This window comes from Mesoplodon densirostris, chromosome 19 (assembly GCF_025265405.1).
Source record: "Mesoplodon densirostris isolate mMesDen1 chromosome 19, mMesDen1 primary haplotype, whole genome shotgun sequence".
Lineage (NCBI taxonomy): Eukaryota > Metazoa > Chordata > Mammalia > Artiodactyla > Ziphiidae > Mesoplodon > Mesoplodon densirostris.
Genome location: NC_082679.1, coordinates 29,685,258 through 29,698,495, shown reverse-complemented (window position 1 = coordinate 29,698,495; position 13,238 = coordinate 29,685,258). Strand labels below are relative to the sequence as shown.

The following is a 13,238-nucleotide window of genomic DNA, read 5'->3' as shown; positions in this document are numbered from 1 at the left end:
GTTGAAGGACAGTTTTGCTGGATATAAGATTCTTGGTTGATTTTTTTTTTCTTTTAGCATTTTGAATATATTGGCCCACTACATTCTGGCCTCCAATGTTTCTGATGAAAACTATTTATAATATTACTGAGGATTCTTTATATGCGATGAATCACTTTCAAGATTCTCTCTTTGTCTTTTGAAGGTTTTGATTATAATGTCTTGTTATAGGTCTTTTTGAATGCATCTTTTTTCGAGTTTATTGATCTTCTTGGATGTTTATATTCACGTCTTTCATCAAATTTGGGAAGTTTTTGCCATTTGTTTTTCAGATATTCTCTCTGCTCCTTTCTCTCTGCTCCTTGTGAAACTCCCACAGTGTCCCATAGGTCCCTTAGGCTCTGTTCACTTTTCTTCAGTCTTTTTTTTCTCTGTTCTTCAGATTCAGTAATGTTCATTGCCCTATCTTCAAGTTCACTGCTTTTTCTTCTTCTGCCTGCTCAAATCTCCCTTTGAATCCCTGTAGTGAATTTTTCATTTCAATAGTTGTACTTTTTAGCTCTGAAATTTCTATGTGGTTTCTTTTTAGGTTGTCTCTTTGTTGGTATTTCATGTACTGTTTGAAATACACCGTTTTATTCATATACTGTTTTTGTGACTTTCTGCACATCTTCCTTTAACACTTTGAGCCTCTTTAAGAGCATTGTTTTAAAGTCTTTGTGTAATAGATCTGTCATTAGGTCTTTTTCAGTGATAGTTTATGTTGATTTTTTTTTTCCTTTGAATGGGCTGTTCTTTCCTTTTTCTTTGTATGCATTGTGATTTCTCATTGAACATTGGACATTTGAATCTTATATAATGTGGTAACTCTTGAAATCATATCCTCCCCTTCCCCAGGTCTTGCTGGTTTTTGTTTATTGTTTTTGATTGTTGTAGGCTCTCTCAGTGCCAAGGATCAGCCTGATGGGTAAACGTAAGGTCTTCTCATGTCTTTTCTGGGCCTGCATCTTTCCCTGGACATGCACAGTTACTTTCTGATTTTTCCCATATATGCATTTGCTTTTTAATGTCAAGTATTTAATGTCTGGCTTCTGAACAGGGAAAAAGAGAAAAATGAAGTAGGGTGGGTGGGTGAGTGGAGAAGGGCCCTAGCCTTTTAAATCCCCCTGGTAGTCGCTTAAGCTGGAACGGAGGTAGGTTGCAACAGTGTAACAACAATGGCTGCACCCTTGCCCTTTTTCTCTGCACCTCTGCAATCAGAAGCAGCAATCAGTGATCAGAGAACAGATCTCTGATATTTGGAGGTCAGGGTCCTTTTTGCCCACCATAACTGCTCCAGGAACATGTGCACAGCTGCCTTCCATGGAGCTGGAGGTGCAGTATGAGTGGCTGATACTGTGCTAGGAGCTGAAATAGACCAAAATTAACTGCAATTTATCATGCAGGCCTTCCCCTAGAAGTTGCAAGCCTTTCATAGACTATAGTCTTCCAAAATGAGTACATCAGATAGATTCTGCAAGTGCAGTTGTTTTCTTGATGAGGAGACAGTCTTGGTGCCTCCTATTCCTACATCTCCCCAGAATTTTTTCTCTAATGTCACTCCTAACTCTGAAAAAAAAACTCAAGAAGATCAATCCCATAAGCACTATAGAAAAGCCAAATTTGCCCGTTATCTCTTTGCCACTTGTTCTTATAGAATCTCTCCAATCTACCAAGGATCCTATCTTGAACTCCCAGAATACTTCATCACCAGTACAGCCCTTTGGATAGTGTATTGTGCATGCTGTATATCCTTAAGCTACTGGTTATCTATTTATGCTAGAGGAATAGAGCCTCAGGCACCCTCAAGAATGATGGGGTCAGAAAAAGAGCAGATACATTAGGTGGACATGTCCTTGGCCGGTGTTACAGACTGGGGAAACTCTGGGGGCCAGGTGACCTTCCTTATTTCTTCTGGAGCATTTAAGCTCCAATCGTCCTAAAATGGAAATGCCACCACTTCTCTAGCTCTTTTTTCTCTTTATTATATTGTTTTGCTTCTTTTCCCTCTACTGTTTCATTGATGTTGCTCCTCAGAGGCTACAGCTTTTGACATGTGCACAGTCACCTTGGGATGACAGTAGTAGCAGGGCTCTCTGTCTCTTTCCCTGATCATACTCACCTGTTAGGCCCCACTAATTGCCAGCTGATTGCTCTATTATTTTTAACAACACCTTGGAGCATAAATTGCTTTGTAGTCTGATATAGTTAAATTTGGACTGCTTTGCAGGTTAGTTTTTTAGGTCAGTGTTTTAGGTTGTTCAGACCCCCAGGAAGGTTCTTCATATTTATTCTTCCCCTAGTTCTCTCTGGTAAACTATCTGGTCTGTGGTTTAGATTTTTTTTTTTTATTGGAGTATACTTGCTTTACAATGTTGTGTTAGTTTCTACTGTACAGCAAAGTGAATCAACTATACGTATACATATATCCCCTCTTTTTTTGGTTTCCTTCCCATTTAGGTCACCACAGAGCATTGAGTAGAGTTCCCTGTGCTCCACAGCAAGCTTCCATTAGTTATCTATTTTACACGTAGTATCAGTAGTGTATATATGTCAATCCCCATCTCCCAATTCATCCCACCTGCCTCTTCCCCCCTTGGTATCCATAGGTTTGTTCTCTATGTCTGTGTCTCTATTTCTGCTGTGTGAATAACATCATCTATACCATTTTTCTAGATTCCATATATATGTGTTAATATACAATATTTGTTTCTCCCTTTCTGACTTACTTCACTCTGTATGACAGACTGGGTTCATCCACCTCTCTACAAATGACCCAATTTCGTTCCTTTTCATGGCTGAGTAATATTCCATTCTGTGTATGTACCACATCTTTTTTATCCATTCCTCTGTTGATGGGCATTTAGGTTGCTTCCATGTCCTGGCTGTTGTAAATAGTGCTGCAATGAACATTGGGGTATATGTGTCTTTTTGAATTATGGTTTTCTCAGGGTATATGCCCAGTAGTGGGATTGCTGGGTCATATGGTAGCTCTATTTTTAGTTTTTAAAGGAACCTCCATACTGTTCTCCATAGTGGCTGTATCAATTTACATTCCCACCAACAGTACAAGAGGGTTCCCTTTTCTCCACACCCTCCCCAGCATTTATTGTTTGTAGCTTTTTGATGATGGCCATTGTGACCAGTGTGAGATGATACCTCATGATAGCTTTGATTTGCATTTGTCTAATAATTAGTGATGTAGGTTATTTGTTTCATGAAGCTGGCAGCCTCCTCTTAATTGATTTCCTGCCATTGGTTTTGAGTATGCCCTTAGGCTTGAACTTCCCCTCTTTCTGTTGTCATTTCCTTAGACAAGAACCTTGGTGTTCTCTATGTTACAGCCTGCCTTTCCTCATGGCCAGAATCTCTGAGCCATGACTCCAGAGATGGAAGTATAGCCAATGATGTACTTCCCTCCCAGTGACACCCATGCTTTAGGAGCAGAGTGCAGGGTGAGGGTGGTAGTTTCTGATCTTCTTGGTTTGTCTCTCCAGCATGGAACCAACAGCCTACAAATGAGCTGTGATGTAGGTTATCAGAGCCCTGCTGTTTTGAATGTGCTGTGCCTGAGGTAGATCCTCCACCCCATCAGTGGGGGCTGAGTTGAAGAAGGGATTCTATGACATCTTGGCTACACTTGCTTGGAATTTAGCCTCTGCAGCATGTTGCTGGGAGAGATGAGAAATGCTGGTACCTGCTCGCACCTCAGGAACATACCGTAACCCTCGATTACACTAGAGGAATAGATCGGTATAGAGGAATAGTTTGATATTACCTGGGAGAAAGGGTGCCCTATGGTTTTCTCTGCGCCTGCCTGAAGCAAAGCTTCTATCACACTGAGCTAGGAGGGAAAGGGAGAGGCAAGTCGTGGTTCAAATGCTACAGACTCACTATTCTTACCTAGTTTTATTTTCTTGAATGACTGTTTATTCATCTAAAACAATTTTCAGAGACTTTAAAAGGTTGGGTTTTTTAAATGATTTTCCCCAGTTATGCTTGTTTTGCTAGGGAGCAGGTTTGCAGAACTAGCTCCTCACAATGCCATCGCAGAGATGGAAATTTCACATTTCTGCCAACCTAAAAGTAGTCCATCATAATGCCAAATGGTGGGTTTTGTCTAAACCTATGGCATTGAATTTTGTTGCTCGTACTTTTGGGGAGGGGGGCTGTTTCAGGATGAAGGTTTATAGTGGATATGGGATTTTTATAACATGGGATTATTCTGCTCTGTTAGAGATTATTGTATAAATTAAATATGATACATTTACAAAGCATCAATAGAACTTTCCTATCTGGCTTAACAAGCCATTCCTTCTTATTTTTGGTACAGTGTTTTAATTAGGTTTTTAGTTTTAAATGATGAAGTTCCAATTCTTACATAAAGCCCTTTGACATTAAAAAAGAAAGGTTAAATCTCTTCTTATTGAAGTGAGCACTCTTAACATTACCTATAAATAGCATTCTACACTACATTACAAAAGGCAGAGAAGACAGTTTTAAAATTAGAGTTTTATTAGTAACTATAAGCCTGACTATTTGCATTACAATTGTGTGTTTTCCATATTGTTAAAGATATACTTTTGGAGTTAACATTAAATTTCTTAAATTATTTTATGTAGCTATTTGAAAGGAAGTTTTAATGCATTTAATATACACTTACTTTTCATGTTTAATCAATACTGTACTTACTGTACTTATTTCTGCTTTAATAGAAATATATTTTTAATTTCACATGTGAAGTTTAGGGACTACTTTAATTCCATAATCTTGAGGAAATTATTTAATTCTCAGAATTATCATTAACTTCAGATTTCATATGGCTGGAATGGGTATATGAGCAACTTTTGTAATTGTCAATTGTACTTAGTATATTACATTAATAAGCTTTACCTAACATTTGTTTTTGAATGAGTTAGAGGCCATGAGTATGTCTCATTATTTTAACAAGTTGCTTTAACTTAAAGTTTCTTAATGATCTGATTGTTTGGTTTTAACTTATTCCTATAAAAAGTGCCTTATATGCTGTAAAATGACATGTGTTGGTAGCATTAGCATTTCACTGATGTATCATTGCTTCTAAAACTAATTACCTGTTAAGTTTCTGACCAGCAGAATTGTTACCTTCTAAGTAAAGCCCTCCCCAAATTCCCCCCAACAGTACCTCTGTTAACTCAGTCCCCATCTTACATGTTCATAATTCTAGCTGAGTCATTGCCATGTGCTATTTCCAGATCTGTTTCCTCCAAGGAGACAGATGTTCTCAAAGGCAAGGAGCATGCCTCATTTGTGTTTACCCAATACCTAACTGAGTGCCAAGCACATAGGATATGCTTAAAAGATGTTGAATGGGGCTCCCCTGGTGGCGCAGTGGTTGAGAGTCCGCCTGCCAATGCAGGGGACACGGGTTCGTGCCCCAGTCCGGGAAGATCCCACATGCCGCGGAGCGACTGGGCCCATGAGCCATGGCCGCTGAGCTTGCGCGTCCGGAGCCTGTGCTCCACAACGGGAGAGGCCACAACAGTGAGAGGCCCACGTACCGCAAAAAAAAAAAAAAAAAAATGTTGAATGAGTAGGTAGATAGATATAAAAGAAACCTTAAAGATCATTTAGTCTTATCACACCATTTCAAAGGCAGGGAAATGAAGCCCAGGGAGGTTAATGCTTTGCTTTACTTTTAACAATTTATTGGAATTTATTACACATCAAGCATTTTATTACTACGCTGCTCTAGATTCAGCAAAAATATTCCCTTCTAGTATGTTCCAAAAATGATGCACAGAAATCATATAGATAGATTATCTCATTAAGTCCCCTATTATTCTAGTCTGTAGAAAGTTCCTCTCTGGTGTTTAGAAAAACAAGTTAAGAATAGAAGACAGTTACAGAAATCAAGAGTTTCTAGAGGATGGGACGTAACTGCCTACTGTCAGAGATTTGCTTTTGAGTAACTATGAGTTTGAATCATTTTAAATAACTCATTTTGTATGTTTAACTCTTCTTCTCTTGGATTTATAAGAGGAATAATCTGCTAAACTCTGCTGACCCATATGTATTGTGTCTTGCAGTTCAGTCTGACATAGCAGTTATCAGAGACCGACAGCTTCTACTCATAAATTTTAGAGCATTTATCACAGTGATTGAATAATAAATAAATTAATTAATTAAAATATTATTTAATTAATAAATAAATTATTAAATAAATAATTTTTTAAATAAATTATTTTTAGGTTGAATTTGGTTTAAATGTCTAGCCACTCTTTTTGTGTGCAAAGTTGAGGTTTCTTCTCTAACCCTAGCCCCTGAGTAGGAGCCCATCATGTAGTGAAAACTAAGAATTCTGTTAAAAATCAAACAACTCATTAGACAGAAATGCATAAAAAATAAATTTGGTGGAAAGGTCCTTTAACATCAGTATAGGTACTCAGAAATCCTAGATGCCATGTTTCACCTGCCTGAAGAACTGGTTTTGGATAGTCGTGCTTGTGAAGGTGGCTTCTAAACAATTAGCAAGTATGACATCTTTATATGTTTGTATAAATTTGTAATATACACTTAGCGTGTATATTACATTAATAAGATAAGCTTTACCTAACATTTGTTTTCAAATGAGTGGACCTGATAAGAAAGCATCAGGAATGAAAGGGACTAATGGAAGTAGGTAGCTTTATTGTACAAACCAAATGTATGAAGACTGACTTCATTGCCCTAAGAAAAATCATCAGGCCAAATGCAGTTCTAAAATTTGTATTATAAAACCTTCATTCAAGAAAATTAACTTTAATGAGAGTTAATGAAAATCTGAAAATCTTAGTGATGATTAATGCCAAGTTCCTGTACTCCAGTTCTTTCCATCATTAAGTCTTATAATCTCTAATGAATTCTTTACCTTCTGGAACATAGAGGATTCTTCTAGGAGATGAAGTGTGTTCTCATATTGGAATTTTAAATTAATATGTATTAACCCATAGAAACATTACAAGATTGGAAAAATTAAAACTGCGGATTCAGGGGACTTCCCCTGTGGTCCAGTGGATAAGACTCTGCACTCCCAATGCAGGGGTCCTGGGTTCAATTCGTGGTCAGGGAACTAGATCCTGCGTGCATGCCACAGCTTAGAGTTCACATGCCGCAGCTGAGTCCACATGCCACAGCTAAGAAGTCATCCATATGCCATGGTGAAGATCCTGCGTGCTGCAACTAAGACCCAGCACAGCCTAAACAAACAAACAAACAAAAACAAATAAATAATTGCAAACTCCCCCAGATTCCTTAAGACCCTGACCTCATAGGAGTAGAGAAAATAAATGACTTCAACTGAGATTCATCTAACACTATAGAATTCAAAATATTAATAAGTCTTTGAAGATCACTAATTTACCATAATTACCTTGATTACATTTCTCTTAAAAATCTAACATCCAAGTTAGAAAATAAATTCCCTATAATAAAAATGTAGTAATTAGAATATATCCAGTTCTCACTTGTTAATAATCTTCCTCAAATGAAAATTATAACCCCCTTAAACATTCAATTTCAGGACACTTAACAGGCTCCCATCAATCTAACCTTTTTTTTTTCTTACAACAGAAGTACTTCTGATAATGATTTGACCGATAAGGGAAGGCAGGGCGGGAGTAGGTTTATTGTTTACCCAGCGTTAAGGGCCTTTAGTCTTATAATAATGTGTGCCTGTGTTCCAGAGTATTGTGTCTAAGTGTCTAGTCAGAGCTCTCTGCTAAGCATAGAGAATCTTCATTTGGGCCCCTTTCAGGATAGGAATGAGAAAGAAAGGGAAAGGAAGTCTAGATAGAAGTTTATGAACTTAAAATTGAAATTTTAAAATGATTCTTAGAAATTTGGACTTCTTCCTTAGAATAGTATCTTGTGAATGGGGACCCATTCAAATAGGTTCCTCATACCATCTACTAAATTAGTGCATTTGTACAGAATATTATCTGGCAGTGTTTGATATAGGGAACATAGAAAGTGGGGTTGGTTCTCTGTGAACAAATATGTAACCAAAGCAATAATCTATCAGGTTTTAATCTAGTACCTCAAATTGACTTTGCAGAGATGTTTTTAAATTTTTCCTATACTGCTTAAAATATTTTGAATTATATTTCAATATTTTTCAAATATGATTTTCCATATTTAAAAATTATATTTCTGTAGCAACAACAATTGGCTGGAGCTAACTAGTTGCCATCCTCTTTGGTCAGTGATGGACTCTTTTTAGTTCCTCTCAGTCCCCTACTTCCTACTGTCTCCCCCATCCTGAGATCTTTAGTCAGGTTGTATGCCCTGTGCCTTTTTATTATTTGATCATCTTGGTTGTACCAGGACCTCTTAACTTCTTTAAGTTAGAGCCTCATGCCTTACAGCATTTGAGTTGATGACCTCTGAGCTTCAGAATGCAGTTAAACTGCTGCTGCGTAAGGGAAGAGTTGTTGGCATTAGCTGGTTTATCTTAATGATTTCAGCAGTCATATAGCCTTCAGTGTACTGTTTTATGAACAAGTGGAAACAGAAGAAAGATAATTTTATTCTACACTCTCATGCTGCCCTTTCACTAGTGTTAACTGGGACTAAGAAAGACTGGACAGTACTACAGAACAGTTGTAAACATGAACTTGGCAAATCCTCCTGGCTCAAGCATAGAAACAGTACAGAATACTGCTTTGAACCATTCTTTGTGAAAATGTCTGATGCTTCTAGAAAATACCAAGAATGTTTTATTAGCTATGTTTTTTCCAAATGAACCATGAACTCCTTTGGAAATACAGTGACTGTCAATATCCAAGGAGAATTTCTTCATGCAGGAACTATAAATGACATTACGAATACTACTTTTTAAAAATTTGCATTGGAATATTTTTCTTAAAAAGTTGAGATGTCACACTGAGGGGATACAGTGCCAGAAATCACAATTTTTAATCTCTTCCTTTATACCGTAGTGTATCAAAAGGATGTTAGGTGTCCATTATTAATGATTAACCTTTGTTTTGATTTTTCCTAACATGGTTTATTTCACATAGTCCAACTTCCAATTTAAGTTTCTAAAACTCCTACGGCTTCCTTTTGATGCCAACATTAACCAAAGGGTTCTTCATTTGAAAGGAAGGCTCTGCTGCACTTGGCAAGGATTAAAATGCAGTCGTTTAATCCTTTCAAGCTATGAATGGAGATAATTGAAGCATAAACCATTTAAAGTTTTTGTACACACTTACTTGACTATGTGTCTATATTTTGAGGAGAAGAGACTGCATGAACATAGACTATTTTCACTATTTTACTTGTTAAAAGAATCTAATGAACAAGGATTTAATTGAGTTTGGGGTTTATATCTTGAATTTTTCACTAACTTATAATGCACTCTTTTGATAAAGATTATTTCTTCAAATGAATACCAGTGATGTCAGCTATCATCATATTGTTTCTATTAGCATTTTTAAATTAGTTTTCAAGACAAGAAGGGCAAACGCATATCCAGAATATGTATCTACTCTTATAAAATGAATTGCTGCCACTTCTAGAGTAGATGAGGTCCAATGTAATCACCATACCCCCAACTCCTTATTGTGCCTCATCTTGCACCCCATCTTCCCTACCCCACCCCTTAACCCCTACCTTGATCAAGTACTCTCAGAATGCCAGTACATGTTAGCTAGGTCCTGCACTTAATTCAGGCTGTAATCCCTTTCTCCCTCAAATGTGCACACATTCCTGGTTAGGTTATCTTCTAACTTAACCCCACTTTTTGGCCTAGTGGCAGCAGAGAAGGTGGGACAGACTGTAGGAAGTGGGAAGAATGTTGCCTAATGGAGTTAGAAACTTCTCCATCATCTTCCAATAAGAGAGAACTCTAGCCTTTAGGGGAAACTTCTCTATCATCTTCAAACAAGAGGGAATGTCAACCTTTAACAGTCCACTCCTGCAGGCTCTGAAAATCCATTCAAGTGAATCTCAGGATTCATGATTTTCAGGTTATCACCTAAGTGTTCCTATCCCATGGGTCAAATATCATTTTTTCCCATCCAGGGCTCTAACCTTAACATAGCAGACCTGCTTAGGTTGAGAATTCAACCTTTTTGGAAGCTCTTCTACTCTTACCATGAAGTCCTGGTCTTAGTCATCAGCTTTCCTTGCCCTCCTGCTACTGGAGGTGAGAACCTCTTGTTTTGCTCCCCAAGAGGCCCTCTGGCTTTCACACTTAGCTTTTAATTTCTCATTAATCACGCTCAACCTTTGTGTCTTTCCTTTATTTCCTCAATTGAGCTTAGCAATAGCCATCAAACTCTGCTGTCCTTATAGTTAGTGTTTATCTCATATTTCTCAAAAAGCCTCAAGTATCACACCCAGTGGTACATTCCCTTCCACCAGAATACTACCCAAGACAGCATCAGTAAAAGATAGTGTGGCTGTCTGTGTACTGCTTACCCCCAGTGAAGGAATCTTTATTGCCAGTACCATGATAGGTGATCCAACTCCAAAATCTTAGTGTCTGCTTTCTCAGATCACTTTTGTTATTAACTGTTGTAGATTGGGTTCCCTGCAAAGAAAATTCTGGGGTGGAGATTAGTGTACAAGAAGTTTGTTTTAGGGAGTGCTCTAGTCAGTACGAGTGGAAGGGAAAAGTTGGACTATGATTCAGTGTCAGTAGAAACCTCAGCTGACCTTGGGACCTCTGAATGTGGAATGGCCCTGCAGAGTTGTCCTGAGTTGTGGTGAGGGGGTCTAGTCTATTCCTCTGAACTGACTAGTTATTGAATGCAGGCTAGCACCAAAAAGGTCACAACCTTTGGCAAGGTAGTACTCTTCAGCCAAAACTGTCCTCCAAAGGGCTGGTTTTTTAGGGCTGTCTGCCAGCAGCATTTTCAGCAGCTGAGGGAATAAGTCCTTCATTTCCATGAGGGATCTCAGTGGCATGTCACAGCATCCATTAGTTTTATTGAGTACATTTCCTTTCATTTTATTGTGTAAATTGCTCTTTTTTAAAAATATTTATTTGCTTTTGGCTGTGTTGGGTCTTAGTTGCAGCACGTGGGATCTTTCGTTGTGATGCATGGGCTCTTCGTTGTGGCACGTGGGCTTCTCTCTCTAGTTGTGGTGCAGGGGCTCAGTAGTTGCAGCACGTGGGCTCTCTAGTTGCGATGCACGGGTTCCAGAGCGAGCGGGCTCTGTAGTTGTGATGCGCTGGCTCCAGAGCACACAGGCTCTGTAGTTGTGGCACACGGGCTCTCTAGTTGTGGCTCACATGCTCAATAGTTGCGGCACATGAACCCAGTTGCCCTGTGGCATGTGGGAGGGTAAGAACTTTATCGCTTTGTTGACTAAAATTTTTTTCTAGCTGTTGTTTCATTCTCATTTCATTCAAAGTCTGAGGCATGATTCTTCATATTGAATTGTTAATAATTAATTGTCTCTATTTTTATTTCTCCACATAATGAATTATTTATTTTTCTATAACCTCTTTATATAATTGAATGATGAAATGAAATTTTTTTTAAATCTGTTTTATAAGGTACTTCCAATCCCTCATGTCACTTGACTGTTTTTCAAAGTCTTAATAAATAGCCAGTGAAGCTGTGAAAATAGAATCAACAAACATCATGGCAGTGGCAAAAAAATGAGCCTGGAAATGTAGGTAGGTAGGCTTTCACCTGACAGATGATGAGATTATTCCTATATCCTGGAAGAGAAGAAATGAGATCAAATTTGCACTTTTGTTTTTTAATCAGGCTGATGGCAGTGTGAAGGATACATGGGCGAAGGAGGGAAGATCGGTTGTAGGTATATCATCACATAAATCGCAGATATTGTTTGGGAGTTTTCCTAGAGGAGTATGGAAATAAATACTTCATTGGGAGTATATGTTTGACAGATAAAGAAATTATCTTAGTAAAAGACTACATTTCTATATCCATAGGCAAAGCATCCTTAGTGTGGTGAAAATAAATTCAGAGATATTTGATACATTGACAGAGACAATTGTTCCACTTAGTCAGTTTTGAGTTCAACTAATAATAAAAGCGAACAGGTTACTTAGTTTTCCGAGGATTGTATGAAAATCTTTCTTATTGTAATTATTACATAAATTAGCTTCATTAAATTAATATGAAGCCTTTATGGAAAACATTAACATATCAATGATAGTTTTCTAAACACATTTAATGGGATTAAAAAAAACTTTTCTTAAAGATAGTTGTGGTCTTTATACCACGTTCATCTTTTTAAAGCGCAAAAGAGTAATGTCATTTTAATATTCCTGTGAGTCAACTCATCATTTTAAAACTTCTCTATTTATTAAGTAAAATTGCCATTATCAAACGTAGTAAATGCTGCTACTAGAATAGACTTGCAGATTACCTGGCTTTTGGATTAATAGGTTGTTTGATTTGACTGTCAACCTACTGTTTTTCAAAGAATTTTATTAAAATTCTTGCACTTTTTAATAAAACTTTTTTAGTTGGAATATATGAAGACAATTCTATTAAAATTTGAAATACAATTTATTGTTCACTTAACATGAGTGCCAAAGATTGTGGATGCTGTAATACTGTTATTTAAAATCATACTGAAACCTGACTATGATATATAGTTAAGTGTTGCTTTTAGGGTGAGAAAGCAAAATGTGATTATGATTAGAATATCTTTTTTAAAAATACAGCCTACCTTAGAATTAAAATGTGTAAGATAAAAAAGTAGTACACATAATTGTTCTTAAAAATAAAAAATGCTTTTGAAGGACTAATACTAAATGCTTCCTTTAAATACATTTTCCTTAATTGTACTAATACAGGGTCATCTGCTTTCTTTTCTTTGATGGATCAAGCTCGTTAAAATGTAATTTAGGGACTTCCCTGGTGGTCCAGTGGTTAATTAAGACTCTACACTTTCACTGCAGGGGGCACAGGTTTAATCACTGGTCAGGGAACTAAGATCCCACATGCCACATGGTGCAGCAAAAAAAAACAAAACAGTAGCATTCATCCTTGATCTTGTAAGAGGGTCTCATGACCCACCATTGATGACGCTTAGATCTGGATCATGTAAACTTCAATAAACATCATTTGATGTACAAAAAAGTATATATATATGATATATATATATATATATATATATATCATATATATAAAATTTAAAACACATTTAAGTACAACTGTATTAAAACTATTTTTATGTATTGTATTTCTTCCTGTTTTTAAATGTACACATCA

At 37.1% G+C, this 13,238-nt stretch overlaps 1 protein-coding gene across 1 annotated transcript in view; it reads left to right on the top strand.

Moving 5' to 3' along the window:
- The window catches only part of ITFG1 (integrin alpha FG-GAP repeat containing 1), a 258,629-nt gene that overhangs the window by 56,934 nt on the left and 188,457 nt on the right, over window positions 1-13,238 (top strand). The window lies entirely within an intron of this gene.